This window comes from Topomyia yanbarensis, chromosome 2 (assembly GCF_030247195.1).
Source record: "Topomyia yanbarensis strain Yona2022 chromosome 2, ASM3024719v1, whole genome shotgun sequence".
In the NCBI taxonomy this organism is placed as follows: domain Eukaryota; kingdom Metazoa; phylum Arthropoda; class Insecta; order Diptera; family Culicidae; genus Topomyia; species Topomyia yanbarensis.
This window is the reverse complement of record NC_080671.1, coordinates 368,770,779-368,786,433: the sequence shown is the minus strand read 5'-3', so window position 1 is coordinate 368,786,433 and position 15,655 is coordinate 368,770,779. Positions and strand designations below refer to the sequence as shown.

At 37.8% G+C, this 15,655-nt stretch overlaps 2 protein-coding genes across 14 annotated transcripts in view; one reads left to right on the top strand and one right to left on the bottom strand.

Moving 5' to 3' along the window:
- The window catches only part of LOC131684474 (venom allergen 3 homolog), a 52,436-nt gene extending 46,277 nt beyond the window's left edge, over positions 1 to 6,159 (bottom strand). Inside the window, exon 1 of the mRNA XM_058967387.1 lies at positions 5,887 to 6,159. The gene's annotated coding sequence lies outside the window, so the exon portion shown is untranslated. The remainder of the gene's footprint in view (positions 1 to 5,886) is intronic.
- LOC131684476 (uncharacterized) overlaps positions 1 to 15,655 on the top strand; it is a 231,462-nt gene that overhangs the window by 147,568 nt on the left and 68,239 nt on the right. The gene's annotated exons all lie outside the window — the stretch shown is intronic.

Sequence of the window (15,655 nt, the reverse complement as noted above, 5' to 3'; positions counted from 1 at the left end):
TAGCATGAGAGAGCACCCACCATGCTACACAAAAATCAGGAGCAGAAGCAATCAAGTTTGGGAATTGTTCTTGAGATTGGAGGAGTTTTTCGAATCCATTTTGGAATCAGCACGAGGTTCTTTATATACCACAAACCAAATACACATAATGCTTAGCAGCCGACATCTGAATTCATCGTTAAGATAAGTAGAGCAAATCATCTGAGTCTTCGGCACTAGCCCATTCAAAGATTTTCAACGCCGCAGTACACTAGAAGTTTTCTGTGACTTAACTTTTTGTCGGTTTCGACAGCTTGAAGTTCAAAGTTACTTTACGCTCGTCCAGGACATACCGCAGACTTAGGTGATTCGCATTTCAAATCCCACAATCTCCTGACCACTGAGGTAGAAGACAAAACTCTAAGCTTGCTCATATCACCCTATTCTACACTTTCCTAAGCCTTATGTGTAGTTGAGCAATGATGTCTTAATGCTGGACTATCAGTTAATCCAAATAGAACATAATGGTGCATTTCACAAAACGAATGATTACGGCTGGACCTTGTCCATTGCAGTTTTGTAACTCTGTAATTACTGTCGTAGATCGATTTCAGAATTAAGGGAACATGCATAGCCTTCAACCAAATTTCATTCAAAGATCTCAGGATTTAAGTTCCCAAATTTTTCGATTACCACTTAAGAAAATTTTCAATATCAGAAAAAGAACGTCATTCGAAACTTCACATGAGCTGTGTTTTAGTGGACTTCAACATTATATAATAGATTTACTGTCTACTGGAAACCCGAGAAAAAGATCGAAAGTTACAGCGCTTTCAAGCGCGTTTCATCTATGAAGAGCAGTGGTAACTTGAAATTTTTGCGATTGCCGGAAAACTACTCAACCGATTTTCTTCAATTTTTTTGACGTAGGACAACGTCTTTGATTTTGATATGGGGGCGCACTTTTCAAATCCAACAAAAATTGTATGTAGCGAAAAGTGGTCAGGTTTTAAACGCTTATATTTCAGCCATCTCACGATAAATTTTTGCACATATCACTCAGAAATGTTTATAAAAACAGATTCCGATGGATAAACACATAGAATTTTGATATCATAGCATTAAAAATTTAAAGAATGTATAACATAGTCAAAATACCACGCATTTGCACACAGAAAGTAGCGCTCTGTCTGGCGCGACAGATTTTGGTACCTAGCACGCTACGCTTCTACGAATGATGTCATCAGCGACTATTTAAGGAACAGATTTGGTCGGACAAGATCAGTTGCCTGTTGAACTGCAGTCAGAGTACTTCGTTGCATGCTTCCTGGAGGAACGCTGCACAGTGACGTTCAACAGGCGACTGAGCTTGTCTTATCAAACACCATGCTTCCCTTGTGCTGTGTTCACTTCCAGCACACATTTTATGTAGAATTACGAACGCATTAATTCATATAAAACACGTGCACAAAATAGCTTGTACGGTCGAGCTACACATGAAAACAATGGTAACATAGCTTCGTGGCACTAGTTGTCTCTTTCAACCCCCCTTCGTCACTAGCGTTGACTAATTTTGCCTGGTACGTATCTTCCATTCGTGTACGGATACGATACACTCACACAGCTGTTTGATTCAAGCATTGCACAAATGTATACCGTTCGCTTGGGTTCAATGCTTGAGGCAAATGTGTATACGCGGTTTCATGCGTCCATGAAAACAATCTGTGCTTTCGTTGTGCACAGATGAAAATTTTCTTAGCAATAAATTTACGCGAATCGATGGAAAGCGCAACGAAGGTTTACTGTTTACGTTCATTGATTCCTCGTGATTTGTTTCCACTTAGCCTATCTACTTTGATGCTACTAATACAATATTCTACGTGATTCGATATATGAATAAGACCACTGCATTAGATACATTTAAATGTCTACTTTAGGAAAATTACAATAATGGCAAAATATAACTAAAAAGCCACAAATGAAATGAGACTATCGCCTATACTTTGAATTTGCTTCACCGGGCTAGGCGTTTTACCTCACACAATCGAAAAGTTTTTACAATTTTTCAAAGTTGAGTTTGTCCCATTAAGAACTAAAACAGTTCCCGCTATTAGTTCGGTTTTCGGCCGCAGTTTTCTGTCTTTTTTCTTCAAGTCATCTCAAATAATTTTAATCGGATTCTATCGCCTACTACAAATAAAATGAACTGATAAGCAAGAAGACGTGGCTCAATATGTATCATTCGATGTTTTTGACATTAAAAATGTCTTACTCCACTATCTGGGGCTAGGTGTCATTCTAAAATCTAAACTATCTCCCATGTAACGAAACTATGTAAGGTTTGCACGCTTATAACTCCGATATTACTAGATGGATTTTAATCATTCATACACCAACCGATTCAGAAACACCTAACTTAAATATTGGTAATAATTTAATATCTCCCCAATAAAAGTAGACTTTTGGAAATTGGTAAAATTAAAAAGTTCACGAAAAACGGGAAAATTACCATTCGTGAGGCAGATTTCTCAGACACAGCCGTCAAGAGAGGGCAGCTTAGTTGCTCAATGAAACACGAAAAGTCATAAATAGAAGCAACGCATGTCCGTTTAAATCAGTTGTTGCTCTTATCCCATACGAGCAACATCGTCTCCGGGCGATGCAATAAGCGTTATCGATTTTCGGTAACGTTGGCATTTGCACACACTCGCACCTAAGTGACTAAACCATATAGGGTGATGAACCTATTTTCACCATACTAAGCAAGGTGCCTCACTAATTCGGTAATTTCTTGCCTTACAATCAAAGGAATGCGTAAAAATTGACATCAACCGCTTTGCTTCGTTGTTAAGAACCAATATAATAACACAAATGCGTTGAAAACAGTAAAATTCTCGTGTTTGAGCACAATGAAAACTCGAATCGAGTGCCCCTATTGTTGCGCTACCATTTGACTCAATACGTTGAACAAAGATGGCAGACACTGCTCTAACCGACGGTTTCAAATGGGTAGGGTGATAATAGAAACATGGCGCAAATAGGCTCATCACCCTACTGTTAGTTTATAAATAGAGGTGACGCGTACCCGTTTGAATCAGTTTTTGTTCTTATGTCGAACGGGTTAGATCATGGCTGCAGCGTCTGGGCACTACAATAAGCGGTAGACGCTATGCATTTTCGGCAGCGATGGCCGTGTGCGGATTTTTCGGGTACCAGCACGGTGTCACAGAATGATTTGCAAAGTGGGTGGGCGGGGTGGTTTGGATTTAATTCAATACGGTGTGTGCTGCTTATGAGTATTGCGTTTGAAAAAAAAAATATATTTATTTTTATGCATGCGTGTGCGTTGTAACTTGTTAATCCATGTTTACGGCGCTTTGTAGCTGCGTAGGGTAAAGAGCCTATTGGTTTTCATGTTTCATATTTCGGTTATATGTTTTTTATCAGTAAGGCATCTGACAACGTGCTTCTGTAGTTATTGCACTGTTCAGCAGCGTAGTATTTTATATAGGAGAGTACACTCAGGTTTCTTTACGCGGATTTTGAAACTTACGCGGTTTTCATTAACGCTTTTTTTGAAATTTACGCGGTTTTCATTTACACGGCCTGTATCCCCTGCGTGAAAAATCTGAGTGTAATTGCATCGGAAACAATCACATTCCCAGCAGAACTTTTTGTTTTCTAATTTCAAACACTTTTGTTTCGTACTGCACACAACGGAAAATTTTAAAACAGAACTTACCGTCCCAGCAGCAGTTGAAGCGGGTGTTCTTTTTCGATTCAAATTCAAGCCATGTCTTAAGCGTTACTGGACTTAAAATTGTTTTCCCAGTTCAGTCAGAATATCTGTCCTACCCTATGTATTTAAAACACAGTTCTAATTGCGTTTTAAAGTACACAACAAATAGAACGGTTGGGTATACTAATTTAAATTTTTAAATAAATCTGTTTTAAATTATGAAACAAACCGCTGTACTGAAGATATAATTATGTTAGTCCTATTACCACATAAAACACCTATATAACATAAAACGCTGCAGAATTGGTTTAATAATACAATGTTTACACTACAGAGTTATAACACGTTTTAATAATTAGCAACAAGAAAAATGTCACCAAGATAGCATAAAAACCCGTTTTAACTGGTAGTGCGAACGTTGCATAACAATGTAATTTATCAAATAATTTCATTTTTTCCACCACTAATCGATCAAGAAATACTTAACCTTAAGATTGTTTACTTAAGTTCATTAGTGCATTATTGAAAATTTAAATGGAAAATGAAATTTCATATTTCGTGGAGAATCTGTATATTTCCGTTGGCGGGCGTGGGCTTCCTCATCACAGCTCTCAATATGGAACTTTTCTTTTGAATATATTTTCTGGACAGACCAGCCTATTTTTACTAGATGGACCAGCCAAATAATGCCAATCACCTAGTGAGATACTTGATTAATTAATAGATTACCGTTAAAAGACCTTCAATAAATTATGTTTTGATGGGGAGGGTATATAGCAAATTGTAACATATGAAAACAGGCGAGTGAACAAGAACGTGAGTCGATATGTGTGATAGATAAAATTCATTTGCACGCTCTTGAAAAAAGCTACATTTTTAATGTCACCGTGGTCGTGTCCTGTAAACACTCCTTTAATTTTTTTTTATTCATTTCGTTTATTTGATAGGCACAAATGCGTTAGCTTGGTCATCATTCGATGTTGATTGGTTATATTTAAACTGTACGAATGAAATATACTTGATTTATTAAAAATCCAAATCCACTAAGAAATTTAATATTTCGTGTAGTTATTTCAATTGATCGTAATTAATTTTTTTTTCTCGTATATTAACGATTGCTTTTTTATGCATAAATTTTTGTTTTGTAGATCAGTATTTTTGAATACAATGAATACAGAGCTGAAAACAGCGATTTTTTAGAAAAAACGTTCCCGAATGCAGGAAAAAAAATTATTCAACCAATCGTTAAGATACGAGAAATACTCCTATGCTAATGATATTATTTGAGTTTTGGGATTTTAGTTGATCTATTGGTCTTCAGACGTAATCACCGCAAACCTTTCCAATAAAAAAAGGTTTTCGGGGAATAAGCCATAACTCCGCCAATTATCAATATATTACTATAAACTTATACTTGTTTATTTCATTGAAAAATGTATAACCAAAATACTATAAGTTTGATGTAATGAAATCATTGCTTTATGCCGTTACTTAAATTCAAACCTTCATAACATTTTTCTCACAAAAAGGTATGTAACCCCTTAACAAACCCTTAACATTTATTCAAAACCACAGATAACCATCGAAATTTTTATTTCAAAGGAAGGGACGTGTGACTAGAATTCGATTGACCTATACCGGTTTCACTTAAACCGAAATGAAAACGTTTCGCCATTAATGGCCAAATTCGTACTTCACTATGCTGGATTTTTGAATGTGACGCAATAAAACTAAGATATCGTATCCCGAATGGCGTAGCAATTTTTTCGGAAAGGAACTTTTATAGGGAGCCCGCCACGTAATCCTCCAATCATGGAGGTCAACTTTCAATTGGAATGTTTTTTGGGGAGGAACAAGAAAGCACACCAGCATCTGTGCAGAGAAATCGGATTCCTTTCAAAAGTAGCCTGAGTTATACCCATCCCTCCCTTAACATATATAAACTTTTGTTCGCTAGCTCAATCCTTGCTCGTTTGATGGCGCATCAAACGGCACGAAGTTCACTCGATCTGTTCAAGAGCAATCCACAAGCATAAGGGAATTTACTATCGACTAAGCAGAACTGCCCACATGGGTTTGGTTCGTCTATGTAAAATGTATCGTTATGTTGGTTTGATCCTTCCTCATGAATCATGCATGAAGGGGACATTACGGTGCGAGTTTCTTACCAAATAGCAGCAGGTTACGATGATAAATGGGCGATGGTACACTTTTCTCACCACAGGGAATACTGTACAGAAAATGTTTTTCTATTGTTTAAAGATCACTTGCTTTTGTAAAGGTCTTGAATTTTGTATCCTTCTCACATGTCGATAAGTTAATAAGTGAACTGGTAAAACCGAACTAACTTCAAACGGAAGCGATTGTTTGGTCTAGTGGGAAATACCGTGACTATAAACTACAGAACGTGCTGCACTGCAGATAAGAACCTAGTGCATTTTCATGCCCACCTGGATCGCAACTGCATTGCAATCGGCAGTGTTACATTGTATAGCCCCTTCTAGTTTTGCACGATTTTTGCGCTGTATTTCTCTAAAAAATGTCTATTGAATACAACTCGCGATTGGTGTTAGATAACAGTTTTATGCTGTTGAAAAAGTCATTCGTCCAAAGAGAGGGGGAAAATTTAGAATGGCACTATAGTTTTAACTTCACCTTTTTCATCAATTCTCAGTTCAAGAAAAAACGGTTTGAACAGACAAATCTGATCTACAGAATAGTCTGAAGACTAGATAAGAACATTTCATTATATAATTTGCCAACGATTGGTGAAGGAGTCAATATATCCTGAATGTCTGAATGTAACTGACATACCATGATTTTTAGTTTATAAGATACCAAAAATATAACAGAAATGCTTAATCTTTCATCAATAGCGAGATTTTCGGCTAAGATAACTGCTTTTTGAAGCAAAAAAGCCTCAAATTTCGAAATGGACAAGAATTTTACCAAATCCATTCTTCAAACATCCATACGTGTATCCTTTCAACAACTGGAAACTAGTAACGAGAATAACTAATCTTTTCCATTAGTTAGCGAATTTTTCACCTTCAAGTGACGACGTTCTACAACCTACAACATCGCGGTGACACTGCTGCAAACCCAACCGACGAAAGGGGTAAACATCCCAGTGAAACAGTTATCGCTGCTTCCTTTTTCCACCTTATCTCTTCCGGGGCGGTTCCGCTCCGGTATTCGATGAGGGCGAACCAAAAAGTCAAGAGGAAAACGGCTTTATTTTCGCAACATGCACAGCACATACAAAAGACACTCTGTTTCCGTCGTTTAGAGGTTCTTTTCAGCCGGGGTACTTCCGTTCCTTGGCGTGGATCGCAAACGAGCATAAAATTTATTTAGAAAGACTTTCCTGCATGTGTGGGAAAATTGCCTGATAACCGAGTATCGGAAGGAATCGACCTGCTCTAATCCACCCAGTAGTGTGACGATGATCATACTATTATTGCAAAATAAATATTACATACTATAAAATGCCGTTTAGTTTCGTCGCACTAGACTGATCAAAAAATAAATCAGTCAGGCTGTGCAATCGTAAGTGAGCTCACAACTTTTCTTCAATCACATATGAAGAAGCATAACAACTGTTTTTTGTAAGACTGACATTTCCTCTGTCAGAGCTTTTCCCTTCGCTGTGCACGGGAAACACACTTCCTGAGCTTCGGTCTTTGGCTTAGGTGATTTTACAAGAAGCACATTTTCAATTTTGCATCAAAGTAAAAGCTTTGTCGTTGCTAACGACTCGTTAGGATATGATCATTAGGACGTGCGCATATTTCAGTTACTAAGAACACCAGGTTCGGCTTGCATGGAGGGAAGACATTCAACCGAGTGATCATTAAATTGAATATTCAATCGATGTGATTTGTAAAACTTTATGGAAAACAATCGCTTGGAACCACTATTTCTGGGCCTGCATCCATTCATCTCAGCCCTCAATTTGGCAGTGATGCGGTACCTTAGCACATGCGATTATACAAATCGTGGGTGGGTGTATGTACATCAGCTCTTACGATATATACACCATACAGCTGGGCAAAAAGGCTCTTTTCTCCAAAGTAAAACAATTATCACAGTATACATCTGGTCACGTTCCACAGTGGAGCATTCAATACACCAAACCTAATCGAAGTTATTTTGAAGGTTTTTTGCTCAACAAAACACTTTGAACCTAATAAAGAGTATGTTGGAGGGTTCTAAAAGAAAAATTGTTCAAATCTCCCCACCCTAAAGTGATATTTTACTTTCCTCATTGTTGAAACCACATTTTACGATACAGTTAAATGAATGAAAAACTTTTCAAAACACAATCCGAATAAATTGGCTAAATTTGCACATTTCCCACGTAGTTCGGAGATTAAGCAGCACGTCTCAAAACTTTTATGGATGTTTTGTATAACATGCGTGACTTTCCGGGACATTTTAACAAGCAGGACAAGACCTTGAATTCCGGGGCTGTACCACCCAATCCGGGACGTCTCGTCACTTTCGATTAGCTTCTACAAAAATAGCAACACTTCGAAGGAGCAAGTTTTTGATTTCGATACAGATCTTTTATTAGGGCCTAAGTCGCAATGTACTCAAATGGAGAAAAATCAGTTTCAATATTTGGCGATGCTTTTCTAAATGTAGTTTTTATTGTAAGTATAAATTACTTTATGACCATGTTTTTCCTGAAGCATCTTTGGTTAAACCTTATGACAATATAACAATGAATTTAATTCCTATGTGCTTTTAGTGGGTAGAAACTAAAAAAATGCTTACGCCCAATTTGCATTCCAGTCGTGATTTCGCCCTTCAGCAACCACCATTTGCGAAAGGGCTAAATCGTCAACATAATTTTCAGAAGGGCGCGGTAAATGGGCTAAACTGACTCTGTCTTGTTAAGTAGGACTGGGTAAATGGGCGAGCTTGACAGTTTACTTTTTAATAGGGCTCAGCAAATGGGCGTATAGAAATCCAATGTAAATGAAAGGACGCGTGCATCTTTTCTTCAAATTTCATAAAAATATCGAAATATTCGAATGTTTATGTGCAACAACTATCGAGTAGACATGATCATAGTAGATATTGCTTATTATTTATATAATAGAACCGCCGTTTAAAGAATAATTTTGTGAAAAATACCCGTACGCCCCGGTTCTGTCCAAAAATGTAAGTTTAGCCTTTATATTCCATATGAGAAGAAGGGCCTAAGTCGAAATCTCGAAGAAAATGCTTGTTTCGCCGTTTAGTTTTCTTTAATTATAAATCGAACTAAAACCATGTTAACTAATTTTCACCTCAATCTTGTAGTATTTTTGTCGCGTTATGTTATAACAGCGAAAACGCAGTTTGTTTACATTTGCGATTTAAGCCCTATTGAAAGATCTATGTCGATTTGTGATATATTCCATTGCGTCAAAACATTCGCAAAGTCCTAAAAATAACCAAAAATCGACGCGTCAATATTTCATAAGGCATTAAATACAATATACTCATGTTGAAAAAATGGCGTCTGAAAAATAACCTCGTACTTTATTTTCCCATTTATGAACAGGAGTTTGATATAAGGAGCAAACAACGTAATGCCGTGTTAACTTAACTATTTTTTCCGAATAATATACCACATTTATAAAAAAATGCATTTTGAACGGTTTTTGCAGATAAATGTTTTGGTCTCTTTTGAAACATCGCACTGGTTTCATGCGGGTGAACACTTTTGTTTATAGCAGATGATTATGTGACGTTTATTTTGATCCGTTTTTCGGTTTTGGGATATTTTTGGACCCTTTTCAAGTATTATGCAATCAATGAGACATTCCTGATCAGCTGATTATTTCTTTTGGCGTTACTCCGGTGGGCGCAACGTCCAACAATATCGTTGATTTTATTCAACATCAAATATCAAACGAATCGGACTAACGAAATATGTTTGTCGGACGAGTTTTTTTCTGTTCGCAGGAGTAGACTTGTTGACAAAACCCACCACTGAATTGTCAAACAAACGTCACATGGATTACCTAATAGTTTTTCACATTGAGAAAAGGGCCCTTAAACAATTTTTTGAGTTTTGTTGTTTGATGAATATGAACCGTTAATTTTTTGAGGGAAAGTGAAAGGGAACATAAACAAAACAAGGTATTTTGCAAGCTTATTTAAAATGTGTATAAAGCATTGTTAGTGTTCATTTAAAGTAAGTATTAACCGGAATTGTTTACGTTTTGTATATGTGCCCATTTGAAATGTTCTTGACGAAATTAGATCCGGGAAATAAAGTCTCCAAGCGAGAAGCAAGTATAATGATAAGTATTAGTGTAACTGCGAAGGTTCAGTTGTCCATATTTTCTCGATGCTGAGATTGAAATTTTAATGACAGCCACAATTAGTATAGAGGCTTTACCGATAGTAGTCGATCTGACTAGATTTTTAGCATACAACATTACTGTGCAACAATAACACTGAGTTGTACTGAAAGCTCCAAGGTACCTTTTTATGATCAATATGACTTAAAACATATTTATTTGAAAAAAAAATCTCGTAATTTCAAAATTGTTAAAGTCTCAAAAGCAGTATGTGTTCTTTTTATTCAGTTCGTTTATTTGATAGGCACAATTGCGTTAGCTTTGGCGGTGCCAGATTTTTTTGTTTTGACATTTTACATTGCAACCCGCCTGGGTAACAATTTAGCACTGAGTGGAAATATTCCTATTTGCGGGTATACACTCCGTAGAGTGTATTTGTTGACATGTAAGATTAGGCTCACCGCTGTTCGGTACTGTTCACTTTTTCATGTAAATTTTGTTCATTTTCGCGTATATGAACGGTTTTGTTCGTGCAGCTAGGTTAGATAATTTTTGTTTTATGTTTGTGAATAAGTAACATAGGGATTATATACTTTCCTTTTGCTGAAAAATGTGTGCTCATGATGCTACGGATCGGCGATGACAGCTATGCGGCGAGGCGGTTTGTGCTTGTTTTGGTCGAGTGAGAAGGCGGCCATCGTAGTAGCGATAGAAAGTGACGAACCACGGCGATAGACAGACGTCCGTTTATCAGTTTTTCGGGAGTTTTCCGCCACTAAAAAAATGTTCCAGTGCGCGCGTGTGACGGCAAGCTAAGACCGTTGAAAAGTGCTGGCCCGTGGTTCGGGCACCAGTGAAAATTACGGTGTCGGTTCGCTAACAGAGGTAAGCTAACAGTTAAGGAGTGTATTCGCTTCCCCGACTAAACAATAAGGAACCGTGACATCAAGCGTTCTCGCTATAGAGGATAAGTCGAACGAGCCTAGCTGTCCTCTATAGCTAATAGTCAAGGAGAACGAAGCAAGGCGGTCAAAGGTTCCCCCTGGAAAGTACACTACGGTGACTGCCGGGATCGTTTACGGCGAGTAAACAGTCCGGAAATTTATCGCCAAAGTCGCTAGGAAGGTTCCAACAAAGGAGCCAAGCTCACCTCCCTAGCTAAACGCCAAGGACCGCTGCGGGGGCAGCCAACAGAAAACGGGAGAACTCGGCCGTTGTAGTCCCAGCCGGTCGGACGAAGCCGTCGCCTTCCTGCCAGCATCAGCAGTATCGGATCAGTTGTGACCACGAACAGCCACAAGGGAGAGTAGGTGAATAAAATCGGTAAATTTAGTAATTTATTTGTTTGTTTACCTTTCTTTTTGTTATCTTACGAAAATCCGAAATTCCGGTAGAGGCACCTAGGTCGCCCTGAAAAGAAGGGTCCGGCGGGAAATCAGAACCTGAGTAGTGGGAAAACACCTACTTACAACATACTTAAACTGGGAGATTACAATGTTCTGATTTTTTTTATATATTGTTATTCATAAAATGGTGGCATTTTTCGCGAAAAATAGCGATTTTTATTTCAAATGAGTAGGAGGCCCCCTTGATTGGAGAGTTGTCCCGGGGGCTCAGCATGGGGGTTGGGTTTTTTTTGCATGGAGTGTGTGTGCAGACTTTTAGGGGGGTCGGTTGGGTGGACACCGCAAATTGTGTTATTCCGGTGACGTGTCATAGGGGGCTTCGTCACCAAGTCGCTTGTCGATGTTTTTGCGTGGAGGGATTGCAGGTTGTTGTAAGAGTGGTGCAATGTGGTGTGCAGGGGTTTCGATAGGTTTGCTTCGCCCAGATTTCGGGAAGGGGTTCTCGGGGAAAGTGTTTTTTTCGCGTTGAAACCCTTGTCGTTGTCCAAGGTATTTTGTAATTGTCCTTGCAAATCGACAGCTTTGGACCCTGTAACAGAGACCACCCCGTCGTCTGCAAGTTGCCTTGGTGTGCATGAATTGGCAAGACAATCGTCAATGTCATTCACGTAAAAATTGTAGACTAGGGGACTTAGACATGAGCCCTGGGGAAGACCCATGTAGCTAAATCGGGATGTTGTTAAATCGCCATGCGAAAAGTGAATGTGCTTTTCAGACAACAGGTTTAGCAAAAAGTTATTTTAAATCGATGAAAGACCATGCTGGTGCAGCTTCTCAGAAAGAATGTTGATAGAAACTGAGTCAAAAGCCCTCTTAATATCCAAGAAGACTGATGCCATCTGCTGTTTGCTAGCACAAGCCATTTGGATTTCTGTAGAGAGCAAGTCAAGGCAATCGTTCGTCCCTGTGTCTTTGCGGAAGCCAAATTGTGTATCTGACAGTAAGCCATTTGCTTCGATCCAATTTCAAGGAATAAGATCATTTTGTCGAACAACTTCCGGATACAGGACAGCATTGCAATCGGTCGATACGAGTTGTGGTCGAAGGCTGGTTTTCCTGGTTTTTGGATGGCGATGACCTTTACTTGGCTCCAGTCATACGAGACAATGTCACCCTCAAGAAAATTGTTAAATTCAACAAGCGCCTTTTTGCAGTGTCAAGCAGATTTTTCAGCAAGTTGAATCTGATTCTGTTTTTGTTATTCAATTCATTTTATTCCTTGAATTCATTTTATCTTGCTTATAATTGCAGCCTTGTGCGCTACATCCAAACTATTCGAGTCAATCGTCCTGGATTTTGTCACTTACAACTGCCGTAACATAATAGCTGAAAAACAACATGGATTTATTCCCAAGCGATCTACCAGTACAAACTTAGTTTCATACACATCATACATAACTCATGCACTCCACCAAAGACATCAAGTTGACGCGATTTATACAGACCTTACTGCAGCTTTCGACAAGATCAACCACCGTATAGCTGTTGCCAAACTCGAACAGCTGGGTTTTAATGGACCTTTTCTTAGTTGGTTACGTTCTTACCTATTTGGCCGTCAAATGAGCGTTAAAATTGGAGATACTGTTTCCCTACCATTTGCTGCTACCTCCGGAGTTCCACAGGGCAGCCACCTGGGACCCATAATCTTCCTGTTATACATAAACGATGTCCACCTTTCACTAAAATGTGTCAAGCTTTCCTATGCTGATGACTTCAAGCTATTCGCCATCGTAAAATGTCTTGATGATGCAAGACTTCTTCAATGCGATCTAGAAATATTCGCTAATTAGTGCAACAACAATCAGATGGTCTTGAATGTATCTAAGTGCTCCGTAATATCCTTTACTCGTAAGCATTCATAATTTATTTTCAATTATGAACTTTATGGCAATAATCTTCGGAGAGATACTTCTGTTAAAGATCTAGGTGTAATTCTTGACTCAAAGTTAACATTTAGAGACCATGTTTCATACGTAACATCAAAAGCTTCCAGAACACTTGGATTTATCTTTCGTACAGCCAAAAATTCCAGAAATGTGCATTGTTTAAAGTCTCTCTATTGCTCTCTAGTACGCTCGATATTAGAATATGCATCAGAATATCAAAACAGCATCAGCCGAATCGAGATCGTTCAACGCAAGTTCTTACAATTTGCCTTGCGCCATCTTCCCTGGATTGACCCGATAAATTTGCCCGCATACGAAGACAGATGTAAATTGATCGGTCTAGACCTGCTCAGTTGTCGTCGCAATGTCGCAAAGGCTTTGTTTGTCTCCGATATTATTCAAGGTAATATCGACTGATCCGCATTACTTCAACAGCTTCCACTGTTTAGTTGCTCTCGTTTATAAATTTTTTGTATTATGTTGTAAGTAGTACTTAAGCAAGTTTCACTTTTCGAGTTTGTGTTAGACATAGTTAATAGGTACTGAACTTACTTGTATGTTCTATCATTGTATATTATTTATATTCTGTGTATTATATAGTAATTAGTTTTTTTGTCATTAGGGTTAGCATATTGCCTGTTGGCAATGAAAAGATGAGAAGTTTTTATGCCTATTGGAGGAGAGGCGAAAATGAGCTTCACTTCAGCGGGCTTTTCCCTGCTCCACAAATAAACAAATAAATAAAATAAATTTTATTATTTTTTAATAATTTTTAATTTTAATATTTTAATAATTTTCTTTATTTTTTTCTTTTATTGGTTTCATTTATTCTATTTTTTTAATTGTTTTAGTCATTTATTTTAAGATTCCATCTATTTTATAAATTTTATGAATTTCATACTTTTTATTTTAATAATTTTATTATTTTTTTCAGTTCATAGTTTTCCTTAAGTATCATCGTTTTGATATTTTTTATTGATTCTGATCGGTTATTCCTTTTATTTAGTTAATTTAATTTGTTAGTTTGATCAATTTAATTTATTCTAATGATAACTGTTCTAATAACTGTCAAGGTCGTCAAAATTTTGGATTTGGCCTTCAAAATTAAAATTTTCAAGTCAAAATATGTACCTATCAAATAAAAATAAAAATTCTAAGTCTATTCAGTAGATACTTAACAATTTAGTCCCCAAAAAAACAGCTCAATTTCAGGCCTCGAGAGTAGAGAATTACCTTAACGGATTTTGTGAGAAGTAGTGAATATTTTAATATAGCTACACCCAAAACTAATGCTTATAATTTTTCGCATGAATTTAATTGTCGCCACACCAAGGTTTCACGCTCTAATGTGCCGAAAAATGTCCAATGAGCATGGACGCATTCGAAAGATTTGTAAATCGAATTATGCTGCTGTCGGCTCTCCAATAAAACAAACATAAACAAATGATTAGATCCATAGCAAACACAGGAATGAACTAGTATCTATTGCGAATTTAAAATTATGACATTTTCTTATTCAGCATCACGTATTAGATCGAAACCGTATTACATTGTAATTGAGAGCGCATGGTGGAATCAAATGGAATTAGGACGATGCAGAACACAACGGAGCTACAATGTTTGGTTTAACATCATCTCCCTCTATGGCCATAGAACAGCTCACCTGCAGGATCCGAGATAGTCCGATGAAATAATATTACAAAGTATTCCTCGCCATGTTTTAAGCACCACAAGCCAGCAAAAGCTGTCCCTCCCTTTTGATTACTCTATGAGGCCTGCGAGACGACTAAAATATGCACTAGCATATTGAATTTTGAGTTGATTGTGTTCCACGTGGCAACGGCTGGGCGGCGAGGCGTGATCTGTACACCCAACGTGGGACAGATTTTGAATAACACTTCCAAACCTCGCTTTCCTTTGAACAAGTACAATAAATCACATTACCATATGCGGCGCGGCGAGTGGTATGACCAACGAAATTGCTTTTTTATTGTCATATGCTGTGGCTATTGGTTTCGAGCCCGGCATCAGGTTGACTGAGCTTTGGATTATATTGAAGGGAATACATATTCGATATTGTGCCTTAATTTGGCATTCGATTCGATTTCCGCGTAATTTACTTGCGTCGTTTCGTCAAACATTGTAGGCTCTGCAATAATATGGTCTAGTATTTGCCATTCCGTTTTTTGACGAACGATTGATTGCATCAAACAAGTTCGACGTCAGAATCAGGTCAAGTTCGAATTTATTGATTTAGGGCTGATTTGTTCACCCTAGCATAACTCTTAAACCAGATTCACTAGTACGTTTAAACTTATGCGCTAAGCGAAGATCAAAAAATCGTAT